This window comes from Theropithecus gelada, chromosome 3, assembly GCF_003255815.1.
Source record: "Theropithecus gelada isolate Dixy chromosome 3, Tgel_1.0, whole genome shotgun sequence".
Lineage (NCBI taxonomy): Eukaryota > Metazoa > Chordata > Mammalia > Primates > Cercopithecidae > Theropithecus > Theropithecus gelada.
The window spans coordinates 107,711,461-107,725,943 of record NC_037670.1 but is presented as its reverse complement, the minus strand read 5'-3'; the positions used below and the strand labels follow the sequence as shown (position 1 = coordinate 107,725,943).

Genomic DNA, 14,483 nt, shown 5'->3' with positions numbered 1-14,483 from the left:
AGTAAGATTCATCTCTTTTCTAGTTCTCACTTGCTAGTACATAGTTAATTCAAGTAACACTAGAAAATATCTTTACTCTTCCTATACCCCATTTATTCTTTCCCTCCCTGTAAAATAACCACTGCCCAATGAGACGAGAAGAATCTGCCCCAGTGTCCTTGCCACCTCCCTCAACCTCTCATCTTTTAACCTTTAAGTCATAAATATGCTCCAATCATGGCCAGTCCCTACAAAGATGATATCGCATCAAGGAAAAGAACCACTACAAGCTTTTAAAACTATAGACAAATCATATTCACCATCTCCACAATTCTTTAGATAAATATCCTTTATTTCTTAAATACTAGTAGACATCACTTAAAAACCCCGAAAAGCTATCTTATTATACTACATTGTTCCTATTTTGTGTAATTACCAACACTGAGAGCAGAATTTAATAATGTGCATGACAAATAGTCTGCATTTTAATTACACCATGGATATTTTGAGGTCTACCAAAGACTTTTTTTTTAAAGGAAAAGTGTACTAAGTTTAAACAAACAAAAAACACCATAAACTCCTCATTTTAAATTAGGTATTGCCTTCAAAGCAGGGGGAAATCAAAAAAGGTAAAGAAAGACCATTGAGGAAAAAAGGGAAAAGTAATTGTAAACCATGATGGAAAACTGATTTAGGCAAACAAAGCCGATTTAAAAATCTAGGTTTCCTAAATCTTTCCTTGTCCTACTAATTAAGGCTGGATAAAAAGGTCTCAATGTTATTAAAATGGCAAATGAAGAAGGATAATGGGGAAACCACAAATAAGAAATCAGTAATCATAAAGCCAGCAGGCGTATGAATTTGTCACTTAGCGTATACTGGCCTACACTACATAAAGTAGCATGTTGGTTTATTCTCATTACCACTGGATAACCAGGTACTTTGAATGCACCTGAGGACAGAAAGACTGGCCTGCATGCAAGGGCACACACTACCAAACCCTTCACTTCTCTAACTGGTAGTCTCCAGTTTGATCATTCCCTTAATTCAGGGCTGAAAACCACAAAAGTACCTACGGGGTATGGAAGGCACAGCCCGGGAACAGAATTTTCCCATACATACTTTTAGTCAATGCCCATATTACCTATGTTTGCTCTCAGCTCAAATAACATTTTAAAATATCAAAAATTGCTTGAGTTAAATGATTTTTAATTGGAACACAATGCCTTTCTCAATAGGTTTTTCTGAATCTCTGAAGCAAGGTAATGATGATTAAAACAATATTCTAAAACAAACAAAAGTCACATAAGCACAGGCACACAAAAAGTGACAAGAACAAACATGCTACTTTCTTGCATCTGCCGTTGATCAATTCCTAGTTTGTCACTGTTAAAAAAATAAAAATACATCAGCAGTAAACTAAAATTTAAAAAAAACACATGAAATCAAAATTATACTGATTCCCCTTTGAGAAACATTATCAATTACTCAGGAACATTTTAGCATTTTCTTTCATTCAACTATAATTCTTACATTTTGGATATACACAAAACCTCTCTTGATGTGATTGTCATAAAAGCCCTTGGCAAAGCAAAAATTAAATGACTGAAATAGCCCTTATCATTTTAAGAAATAAAATTATTCATGGTGTGGGCAAGAAGAAATAAAAATACCCAGGCTTGAGCCAGAATATCACACAAAAAAAGCCAACATTAATATCTGCTGTGCCAGCTGAATTCAAATTAACCCAATTTTTACATGTTAATTAAACCAGCTATTTTCTTCTTATTGTATTTTTGCTTCTTAAATAGTAGAGTCTACAAGTGATTCCCAACAGACTTGTTCCAACAACAATGACGTATTCATTTACTTCTATTATGACCATACAATACAGTAACTGAGCAGTAATTTTTCACAGTCAATTACATGTGTGGTTCTTTATGCTTAGAGATGCTGAAATAATGTGTACTATAGAGCCATATGCCCAAATCTCTAGTCTGCCAGAGGCAGTTGCCTGGGTAACACATTTTCTCTCCGGTTTAGCATAACCCTTCATTGAGTATCATTAGGTGTCATTAAATAGCAAACATTAACATGAACTTCAATATACTACTTAGATAGAGTCATTTTACCCATGTAAACAAGTGTTCCATCATTTATCTAAGCTTAAAATAGATTATGATTTTCTGTATTTAAGACCATAAAAAAGAAAAAAAAAGTGCCCATGTTTTGATTTCAGATTGAATTTGCAGAAATTTCTGATAACATAAGAGAACTCAGACCAAGTTTCAGAATAATATTTCATAATATTATGGTCATAATATTCAAAGTAAGCAAAGAAATATTAGGTTTTAAAAAGTACTCAATCCTATAAAATAATTCCATCAATTGTATCTCAGATGAAAGATTATTGCACCCTCTTTAATAAGGACTGGGAGAATGCACTCAAATTCAGCAACAAAATGAACTTTTAAAAAGAATAATAAAAGATAAAATAAAAAATAAAATAATAAAAATAATAAAAGAACTTTTAAAAAGAACTCTTAAAAAGAATAAGGTGCTTAAAAATCAAGGTATATAGGAATAAATACAAAGTATGGGATACATTGTTCATTATCTAAAATTTTTTTACAGCGTTATTGACATATAATCGACAAAAATTGTATATATTTAAAGTGTACGATGTGTTATTTTTATATACATATACACTGAAAAATGATTACCACAATCAAGCTAATTAACACATGCACCACATAGTTGTCTCATATAGTTAAAATATTTTAAACGTTCAAAATTTAATGAAGTACTATATGGTTTAGATGTGGCAATATATAGTTTATACAGGGTGTTCTAGAGCAATGTCTGCATTAAGAGTAGCAACGGGGCGGGGGGGAAAAAAGAGTAGCCACAGTCTCAAATACTCTCCATCAGTCCTCTACCCTACACCACCCCAAACAAGCATCCACATCTAAAAAAAACAATGTGCTTTCTCTACAGTCTCAACAGTCCTAATCCGATTATCACTCCCAAACCAAGGAATTATGATGGTTCTGAGATACATCATCATTTCAGATGAACCTAAACTCAGCCTATAAGCAATCACAGCTTTTCTTCTACCATCCACATCACAAAGGGGCTCCAAATTGTCAATGTTAATTTTAAAGGACACATATAAAAAGAAAATGAATCATCAAATGGCACTACTACCCCAATTTATTTTCTTACCACTCCTAGTATAGAAGAAGGGTAGATTCTAAAATCCTGGCAGCAAGGGCAGAGGGACTCATAGAAGTTCAGGAGGCAGCATCAAAGCTGTCTACAGTCAACTTAGAATAACAAAAAAGAGAGGCTGGCCAAGAATAAATGAGTTCTTCTTGGTTATGGGGAATGAGATTCCAGACACTACTATGATGATGAAGTGGAATTTTTTTTTCTTTTTCTTGCACCTGTTTCCTAACGCATAAGAAAGAAATAGCCACACAAAATGGGGCAACTTGGACTTGGGTACCACGCTCCTACCTCCACTGCTCCAAAAATAGTCATCTGTTTGCAAAAGTAAATCAAACCTCAATCACGAGTTCAGTCCAAGGGCTGGGAAGTAGTTAGCAGGAAAAAAATTATTTGCTTTTAATTGTATATTCCATTTTGGTTTCAGCACTCTGTTTTGAATGAATGTTTCTATAAGGCAAATTATAAGAAACAAATTGACAGCAAGGATAAATAAATCTTTACGCAAAACATTTTCAAGATATACTGGTATCAGGAGAAATTAAGTTGCATCTCTGACACCTCCATGCCAATTCACATTCTGAAATTATCTAAGACATTCTACAATTTCAAATAAAATTTTAAGAAATTAAAGCTAAATGGTATAAATGGTAATGACTGGGAAATGTAGCCTAATACCTTATGAAATGTTATAAATAAGAATTAAAATAAAAAGTGATTTCTAAAGCCAGGCACAATTGCACGTGCTTGTGTTCTCAGCTGCTCGGAAGGCTAAGGTGGGAGGGTCACTTGAGCCCAGGAGTTTGAGACCAGCCTGGGCAACAGAATGAGTTCTCATGTTCATTTTTTGTGAAAAAGGTAAAAAGTAATTTCTGCTTACAATATTCTGATTAAGCAGCATTTCTAGATTTTACCCCAAATCCACAATAAACAGACTACTACTATTCCCACCACTATTCCCAATACAGATTAAAATTTTACTAAATGAACATACTTTGCTTGCTTAAAAACTGGCACAAAATCTGGTAAAGAAAAAGACATATACATTAGTCATGTTTTGTTATACAAATAGCCACAGCAAAATACAATGAATTCACCTATTAACACAGGCCACCTGTGAATATAGATTTTCAGAAAATAACCAAAGGAGTTTATTATGATTGTTTGAGCCCATTCTATTTAGGTTCATTTTTTTTTTTCTTTGCTCAAAGAATAACCTATATAAGTGCTGAAAAACAGTTAAGAAAAATTTTCTGTCCCAACTGATCTGGTATGTTTCCCTATCCTATGTCATGCTATCTCTGCACTTCTTACCAAGTTCTATTTCTAAAGGTCTCCTAACAATTTCAAGCTTTTTTAAAAAGCAGGCCATTACAACACAGAACAGTAATTGTAAAAGATCATCAAAATTAGAAACTGTTGGGAGTACTTTATATTTTTGCAAGAGGAAATTAAGCTACACAACTTTTGAGACTCTCTTGCATTTACTAGGTATAAGTATTGCAGAAAAGCAACATCAATATTTTAATGCTTTTTCCTTCAGAAGTTGGTGATTGTTTTATTTCTCAACTTAGGAAAAAAAAAACTCTAGGCTGGGCATGGTGGCTCACGCCTATAATCCCAGCACCTTGGGAAGCTAAGGCAGGCGAATCACCTGAGGTCAGGAGTTTGAGACTAGCCTGGCCAACATGGCGAAACCTCGACTCTACCAAAAATACAAAAATTAGCCAGGTGTGGTGACAGACACCTGTGATCCCAGCTAATCAGGAGGCTGAGTGAGGCAGGAGAATTGCTTGAACCCAGGAGGCCAGAGGTTGCAGTGAGCTGAGATCACACCACTACACTCCAGCCTGGGTGATAAAGCGAGACTCTGTCTCAAAAAAAGAAAAAAACTCTAGAAGAAAGCACTGAATCAGAAAATCATAAAGCAAACAGAAGGAGGGTTTCAATACGAATTACATGTTCAGCTAAATCCTTAGGTGCTTTCAGGGTTTTGCCGAAGTAGATGCAATATTCTCAGTGAATCTAAAAAATTATGTTCTAAATAACTTGAAGAATAATGTGAACAACCAAATTTCACTAAAAGAGCAGAGACATAGCTGTCTTTACTTAACTCTACTGCAAAAGGCAGTTAACTTACCAGACCATAAGCCATAAACGAGTAAGGACATGAGTCCAGTCCTTTGCAAGGATGCTGAAGAATGGGGCAGGATTCTCAAAACTACGATAATCTAATCCTATATATAGGTGGTTTTCTCAACACAAAGAATCCCTCAGAATAAGTTAACAAAAACTAGAACAACCCCAAAATACTGTGGAAGCAGCCTACCTGGGGAGGAGAAAAGTGAAGACAGGAGAAGAAAAAAGATTTGCTAAAAGTTTTAGATCTGTTACAAAAAAAAAAAAAAAAGGCTCCACAGAGTATTACAGTGGTCCTGGGAGAAAAATGACAGCAGAGATTTTAACATGTAAAAATTCAAAGAAGGAACCATAGAGAGAAATCTAAGAATCCCACCTCTTCTGGGTAATACCTCACATGTGCATGCAACATTATGTATTCAATCCATTCAAATTCGACAAATATTTATGGAGTGCCACTATGTGCCAGCCATGTTCTAGGATCTGCAGACTCAGCAGTGAACAAAACAGACAAAAATCCCTGCTTTCATTGAGCTTACAGTCAAGTGTGTGTGGGGAAGAGGAGGAGACAAAAAAACAACTAATGAAACCCACATGTATTATACATGATAACCACCAAGAGAAAGCCCTAAAGGAAGTGAGTGAGCTTCTCAGGGGAAGTGCCTTACAGAAGGAAAAGGAGGCACAAGGCCTTTAGGTGGGACGAAGCATGGTGTGTTCAAGGTGTGGCAAGAAGACCAATGTCACCAGAAGAAAGTAATTAAGGAGAAGAGCAGCAGATGGAGTGAGGGGCTGGGGAGGTAACATAAGGAGAGAGTACCACAAGGCCTTGCTGGCCATGAGAAGGGCTTTGGTTTTACTCTGAGTGAAAATGGAGAGTCATAAAGGGTTGTGAGCCAGAGAGTGACATAATCCAACTCAGATTTTAACAGAATCACTCTGGCTGCACAGGAAGACTTGGTGAGTGGTTATTACAATAAGCCAGGTGAGAGATGGTCATGCATGCGTATGGATATGGAGTAACACCCTCCATAATGCTGAGTAGAATTTTTAAAAAGTAAATCAAGTAAAATGCAGGGTCACATCATTGGGTGTTTAATCACTCAGTGGGAATGATTCTAGAGAACTAGCCAACTGGAAGCCACACACCAATCACCAGTTGCACTGCATCTGAATTTGCACTGATACAGAGTGAACTAATCGAGTTGTAGTATTTTTTCTTTTTTTGTTTGTTTTATTTAATAAACTGTTCTTGAAACTGTACTTGCAAAGAAAGTAAAAATGAAGCAGACCTGCAGGGGTGTGTACATTTGCTATCTTACTGCCCATTTGAAGCATCTTCACTAGCAGCTGGCATAGCACTATCTTCGCTATGTTGGGTATAGACTGAATGTGGGCTGTGTGTTGGAAACCAACCTGATGAGTCTTTTACTAAGCACTCTTATTGGACACCCTGGTCAGAGAGCCTTAAGTCATCAATCTTCACAGATGACCACAGCAGTTATAAGCCACAGTTGGAAACTTCTTTATATATTTTTTCTATATGACTTTATGAAACAAGACCAAAAACAGAGCTTGTCTTAGAGTTTACCTTTGAATCTTTTCTTATTTGGGGACTTGCCTCCAGACTTACTTACTGGGTCTCTTTCTTGGTCAACTTTCCAGCATCTTCCTTTTTTTGTATTATCCTTGCTGGTATCATAAAGCCTTAACAGCAGTTGCTGCTACTGTCACCCTTCCAAGAAATTGGGCAGAGGGGGTACTGACGATACATATACTGATAGTGAGGCCAACCAGACTGGATGTAAGATTTGAAGGGAGGTGTGAAAGAAAAGAAGGAAGCAAGGATGTCTCCAGAGTTTGGGGCCTGAGCAACTGCAAGACGGAATCTACTGAGCAAGCAATAGGAAAGAATGCTTGGAGACAGAAGGCTCAGGAGCCTAGATCAGGACATGTGAGGTTTGAGGGGACTATTAGGTATGCAAATGAAATCTCACAGAAACAGCAGGGAGGAGAGGGCTGGAGACATAAAAGTAGAAGTTATGAAGTATTTAGCACCATGAGATGGGACAAGATCACCCAAAAAGTAGTCAGGAAAAACCAGAGATGTGAGAACCAGTAAGCTCTGAGGGATACAAGGGAACATGGTATACTGAATGTGAAGCGAGTATTGCAAAAAGGGGTAGGAGGCAAGTGTTAACCAGAGAACTAATATTATCATTGGATTCTGATGTGAGGATTGCAACACGGGCAGATTAGAGCCTAGTACAGCAGCAGAGGAAACATGGGGAGAGTGGATTCAAGAATGAATGGGCAGGCTGGGCGTGGGGGCTCACACCTGTAATCATAGGAATTTGGGAGGCAGAGGCGGGTGGATCACTTGAGGCCAGCCTGGACAACATGGTGAAACCCTGTCTCTACCAAAAATACAAAAATTAGCTGGGCATGGTGCCATGCACCTGTAATTCCAGCTACTCAGGAGGCTGAGGCAGGAGAATTGCTTGAACCCAGGAGGTGGAGGTTGCAGTGAGCTGAGATCGTGCCACTGCACTCCAGCCTGGGTGACAGAGCAAGACTCCATCTCAAAAAAAATGAATGGGCAGAGGAATTAATTGTAAGGGCCAGAATAGACAGTGCTTTTGATGAGTGTTGCAGAAAGAAGAGAAATGGAGCAGAATCTGAAGAGAAAAGTGTAATTATGAGGAGTTTTTCTTCACATGGAAGGTCTGTTTGCCGCCAGCAAAGATGCCAGGAATTGGGGAAGAGAAGTAGGAGGTGAGGGAAGGAATAACAGAGGGAAGGAATGAGAGAAGGAAGGAATGTTGGAAAAATATCTGTAGGTAAATTGAGAAGGGAAAGCTAACTAAACTTCCCTGAAGTTTATTTCATTGGGTGACAACATACAAGCATTCACCAAGCAAGTAACAACCCCATTTAATCAGACGAGAAAACAGGCTTACATAGGATAGGTCACTTGTCTAAGATCCCACAGATTTTAAGAGACCTAGCAAAATGTGTTTTTTCGACTACTATCAGTGATCCTTTCAGTATATAATGCTTTTCCCATGCAAAAGACCCATTGTTATCAGGATGGCATTTAGCAGGAGGAATAAGAGTGACTCTGTAACATTGAAGCCATTTCCTGTATGAGTGGACAGGGAAGCAGATAGCATAGGAAGTGTTTGGTGCAGGGAAAGCAGAACATAGAAGCGAGTGAGATGGTATTCTGATAGTAAAGTTCATCTCATCATTAGGGTTTGTCCATTGCTCTTTGACGACAACCCTAAAATGGTTTGGGAAAAGAGCCTGATGACCCAAATAATGTAAACCTTAAAAGCACTGGTCTGTAAACTTTAAGATATTGAAATAAACTAGAAAAATAATTTTAAATGTATATGCTTACACTATGCAGCCATAAAAAGGAATGAGGAAGATTTCTTTACATATTCAAAACATATGACTAAGAGATAAAAGCAACTGTGTGTGTGTGTGCTGTATGTGTGTGTGCGTGTCTGTCTTCCCTGGAGACTAATATTATACAAATGCTGTGATGGTTAATTTTGAGTTACCTCGACAGCAACATGTAGTAGTCAGATTAAACATTATTTCTGGGTATGTCTATAGGGGTGTTTCTGGACGAGATCTGCATATAAATAGGCAGTCTGGGTAAAGTAGATTGCTCTCCCAATGTGGTAGACAATATCCAATCCACCGAGGTCCTGAATAAACCAAAAAGGTGGAGAAAGGGATAACTTGCTTTCTCTACTTGAGTGTTAGAGCTGGAACATGGATCTACTCCTGCTCTCAGACTGGGAATTACACCATTGGCTCCCTGGTTCTCAGGCCTTTGGACTCAAACTGAATTACACCATTGGCTTTCCCAGATCTCCAGCTTGCAGACAGCTGATACTGGGAGTTGTCAGCCTCCACAGTCATGTGAGACAAGTCCTTAAAATAAATGTCTTTATTATTTACATGTATATTTACATGTGTATTTGTTTCTCTTTATATAAATATACATAGATACCCACATATGTGTGTGTATATATGCCCTATTGGGTCTGTTTCATTGGCAAACCCTAGTATACATGCACATATACTACATATATACACACACACACACTCCCTCAAAGGAGCGTATATATAGTATATAGAGTTGATAGAGCTGACTTTTGGATATGAATGGGGAAGGAAAGATGAACATAAATACACATATCAATTTACTTATATTGATACCCTATGGGAGGAGAAACCAAAAAAGTAATACAAAAAAGAATGACATATAAAAAGGAAGGAAGAGTCAGGGTGAAAAGGATGGGCATGTTAAGACAGACTTCCCTGAGCATACCTTCCTTCTGTCGTGTAGTTTTGATTTGGGAAACACATGCTTTACATATTCAAAAATTAAATTAAGGTGAAAATAAAAAAGGCAATCCCTAAAAATTGAAAACAAACTGAAAAAACGAACCTAACTATATATATCAAGTTGGTGGCAAAACCACACTGAATTAAATGTATTCTTCCCAATAACATTAGAATACAGTATTTTAACTATATATACTTTGTGGAACACAGTATAAGTACAATTGATCTAAAAAGAAATCTTAAACTTCATTCAGTACCTAACTGTTGGCAGCAATAAAGGTGTTACTATTTTGGATATATCCTACACATGGCAAATACGTAATATTGTGAATATTGCTGGTAACCAGGATTTTCAATGAAAGAGCAAAGAGATAGAAAAATCAAAAAAATAAAATTACTTTGGATTTAACTGTGTCAGTTTATCTTTACGTTTGAAATATCAGCATGAATGGAAAATTTTTTCTCTAATGAATTGAAAAGGCATCAGCTGGGTGCGATAGCTCACACTTGTAGTTCCAGCACTTTGGGAGGCCAATGTGGCGGGATCATTTGAGCCCAGAAGTTCAAGACCAGCCTGGGAAACATAGCGAAACCCCATCTTTACAAAAAAGTTTAAAAATTTAGCCAGCCATGGTGGTGTGTGCTTGTGGTCCCAGCAACTCCAGAGGCTGAGGCAGGAGGATCACTTGAGTCTGGGAAGTTGAGGCTGCAGTGAGCCATGATTGTGCCACTACACTTCAGCCTGGACAACAGCGCAAAACCCTAACTCAAAATAATAACAATAAATAAAGAGGAGAGAAAAACAAAAGGTCTCAAAGTAGTGACAACTCAAAAGAAGGAAGCACACCTAATCCTTGGATTGTGGTCTATAAATACAACTGCCTGCTAAAAAGAAGAGCTCCAGAGAGAAAGGTCGGATTACCCACAAAGGGAAGCCCATCAGACTAACAGCAGATCTCTCTGCAGAAACCCTAAAAGCCAGAAGTGAGTGGGGGCCAATACTCAACATTCTTAAAGAAAGGAATTTTCAACCCAGAATTTCATATCCAGCCAAACTAAGCTTCGTAAGTGAAGGAGAAATAAAATCCTTTACAGACAAGCAAATGCTGAGGGATATCGTCACCACCAGGCCGGCCTTACACGAGCTCCTAAAGAAAGCAGTAAATATGGAAAGGAAAAACCGTTACTAGCCACTGGAAAAACAAATCAAAACCAAAATGTAAAGACCATCGACACTATGAAGAAACTGCATCAACTAATGGGCAAAATAAACGGCAAGCATCATAATGACAGGATCAAATTCACATATAACAATATTAACCTTAAATGTAAACGGGCTAAATGCCCGAATTCAAAGGCACAGACTGGCAAATGGGATAAAGAGTCAAGACCCATCAGTGTGCCATATTCAGGTGACCCATCTCACATGCAAAGACACACACAGACTCAAAATAAAGGGATGGAGGAAAATTTACCAAGCAAATGGAAAGCAAAAAAAAAGGCAGGGAGTGAAATCCTAGTCTGATAAAACAGACTTTAAACCAATAAAGATAAAAAAAGACAAAGAAGGGCATTACATAATGATAAAAGGATCAATCCAACAAGAAGAGCTAGCTATCCTAAATATATATGCAGCCAATACAGGAGCACCCAGATTCATAAAGCAAGTTCTTAGAGACCTACAAAGAGACTCAGACTCCCACACAATAATAGTGGGCAACTTTAACACCCCACTGTCAATATTAGACAGATCAGAGACAGAAAATTAACAAGGATATTCAGAACTTGAACTCAGCTCTGGACCAAGCAGAACTAATAGACATCTACAGAACTCTCCAACCCAAATCAAAAGAATATACCTTCTTCTCGACACCACATAGCACTTCTTCTAAAATTGACCACATAATTGGAAGTAAAACACTCTGCAGCAAATGCAAAAGAATGGAAATCAAAACAAACAGTCTCTCAGAGCACAGTGCAATCAAATTAGAACTCAGGACTAAGAAACTCACTCAAAACCACACAGCTACATGGAAAATGAACCACCTGCTCCTGAATGACTACTGGGTAAATAACGAAATTAAGAGAGAAATAAATAAGTTTTTTGAAACAAATGAGAACAAAGACACAACATACCAGAATCTCTGGGACACAGCTAAAGCAGTATTTAGAGGGAAATTTATAGCACTAAATGCCCATAGGGAAAGCGGAAAAGATCTAAAATCAACATTCTAAACATAACAATTAAAGAACTTGAGAAGCAAGAGCAAACAAATTCAAAAGCTAGCAGAAGATAAGAAATAACTAAGATCAGAGCAGAACTGAAGGAGACACAGAAACTTAAAACCCTTCAAAAAAAAAATCATGAATCCAGGAGCCAGTTTTTTGGAAAGATTAACAAAATAGATAGAACTCTAGCCAGACTAATAAAGAAAAGAGAGAAGAATCAAATAGATACAATAAAAAATGAAAAAGGGGAGATCCGCACTGATCCTACAGAAATACAAACTACTATCAGAGAATACTGTAAACACTTCTACACAAATAAACTAGAAATCTAGAAGAAATGGATAAATTCCTGGACACATACACCCTCCCAAGACTAAATTAGGAAGAAGTTGAATCCCTGAATAGACCAATAACAAGTTCTGAAATTGAGGCAGTAATTAACAGCCTACCAACCAAAAAAAGCTCAGGACCAGATGGATTCACCGCCAAATTCTACCAGAGGTACACAGAGCAGCTGGAACCATTCCTCCTGAAACTATTCCAAACAACAGAAAAACAGGGACTCCTCCCTAACTCATTTTATGAGGCTAGCATCATCCTAACACCAAAATCTGGCAGAGACACAACAAAAAAAGAAAATTGCACGTCAATATCCCTGACGAACATTGATATGAAAATCCTCAATAAAATACTGGCAAACCGAATCCCGCCACACATTAAAAAGCCTATTTACCATGATCAAGTCGGCTTCAATCCTAGGATGCAAGGGCTGGTTCAACATACGTGATAATCAATAAATATAATCCATCACATAAACAGAACCAATGACAAAGACCACATAATTATCTCAATAGATGCAGAAAAGGCCTTCAATAAAATTCAACACCCTTTCATGCTAAAAACAGTCAATAAACCAGGTATTCATGGAATGTATCTCAAAAAGAATAAGAGCAATTTATGACAAACCAACAGCCAATATCGTACTAAATGGGCAAAAGTTGGAAGCATTCCGTTTGAAAACCAGCACAAGACAAGGATGTCGTCTTTCACCACTCCTATTCAAAACAGTATTGGAGGTTCTGGCCAGGGCAATCAGGCAAGAGAAAGAAATAAAGGGTATTCAGATGGAAGACAGGAAGTCAAATTATCTCTGTTTGCAGATGACATGATTATATATTTAGAAAACCCCATCATCTCAGCCCAAAACCTCCTTAAGCTGATAAGCAACTTCAGCAAAGTCTCAGGATACAAAATCAATGTTCAAAAATCACAAACATTCCTATACACCAATAAAAGACAAACAGAGAGCCAAATCATGAGCAAACTGCCATTCACAATTGCTACAAAAAGAATAAAATACCAGGGAATACAACTTACAAGGGATGTAAAGGACATCTTCAAGGAGAACTACAAATCACTGCTCAAGAAAATAAGAGAGGACACAAACAAATGGAAAAACATTCCATGCTCATGGATAGAAAGAATCAATATTGTGAAAATGGCCATACTGCCGAAAGTAATTTATAGATTCAATGCTATTCCCATCAAGCTACCATTGACTTTCTTCACAGAATTAGAAAAAACTACTTTAAATTTCATATGGAAACAAAAAAGAGCCTGTATAGCCAAGACAATCCTAAGCAACAAGAACAAAGCTGGAGACATCATGCTACCTGACTGCAAACTACACTATAAGGCTACAGTAACCAAAACAGCATGGTACTGGTACCAAAACAGATATATAGACCAATGGGACAAAACAGAGGCCTCAGAAATAACACCACACATCTACAACCATCTGATCTTTGACAAACTTGACAAAAACAAGAAATGGGGAAAGGATTCTCTATTTAAATGGTATTGGGAAAACTGGCTAGTCATAGGCAGAAAACTGAAACTGGACCCCTTCCTTACACCATATACAAAAATTAACTCAAGATGGTAAAGATTTAAACGTGAGATCTAAAACCATAAAAACCCTAGAAGAAAAACTAGGCAATACCATTCAAGACATAGGCATGTGCAAAGACTTCATGATTAAAACACCAAAAGCAATGGCAACAAAAGCCAAAATTGACAAATGGGATCTAATGAAACTAAAGAGCTTCTGCACAGCAAAAGAAACTATCATCAGAGTGAACAGGCAACCTACAGAATGGGAGAAAATTTTTGCAATTTATCCATCTGACAAAGGACTAATATCCAGAATCTACAAGGAACTTAAACAAGTTTACACGAAAAAAACAACTCCATCAAAAAGTGAGCAAAGGATATAAACAGACACTTCTCAAAAGAAGACATTCATTGTCCAACAAACATATGAAAAAAAGCTCATCATCACTGGTCATTAGAGAAATGGAAATCAACACCACAATGAGATATCATCTCATGCCAGTTAGACTGGAGATCATTAAAAAGTCAGGAAATAACAGATGCTGGAGAGGATGTGGAGAAATAGGAATGCTTTTATACTGTTGGTGGGAGTGTAAACTACTTCAACCATTGTGGAAGTCAGTGTGGTGATTCCTCAAGGATCTAGAACT

At 37.3% G+C, this 14,483-nt stretch overlaps 1 protein-coding gene across 3 annotated transcripts in view; it reads right to left on the bottom strand.

Annotated features, from left to right (window-relative positions):
- The window catches only part of SLC25A13 (solute carrier family 25 member 13), a 199,605-nt gene that overhangs the window by 133,801 nt on the left and 51,321 nt on the right, over positions 1-14,483 (bottom strand). The gene's annotated exons all lie outside the window — the stretch shown is intronic.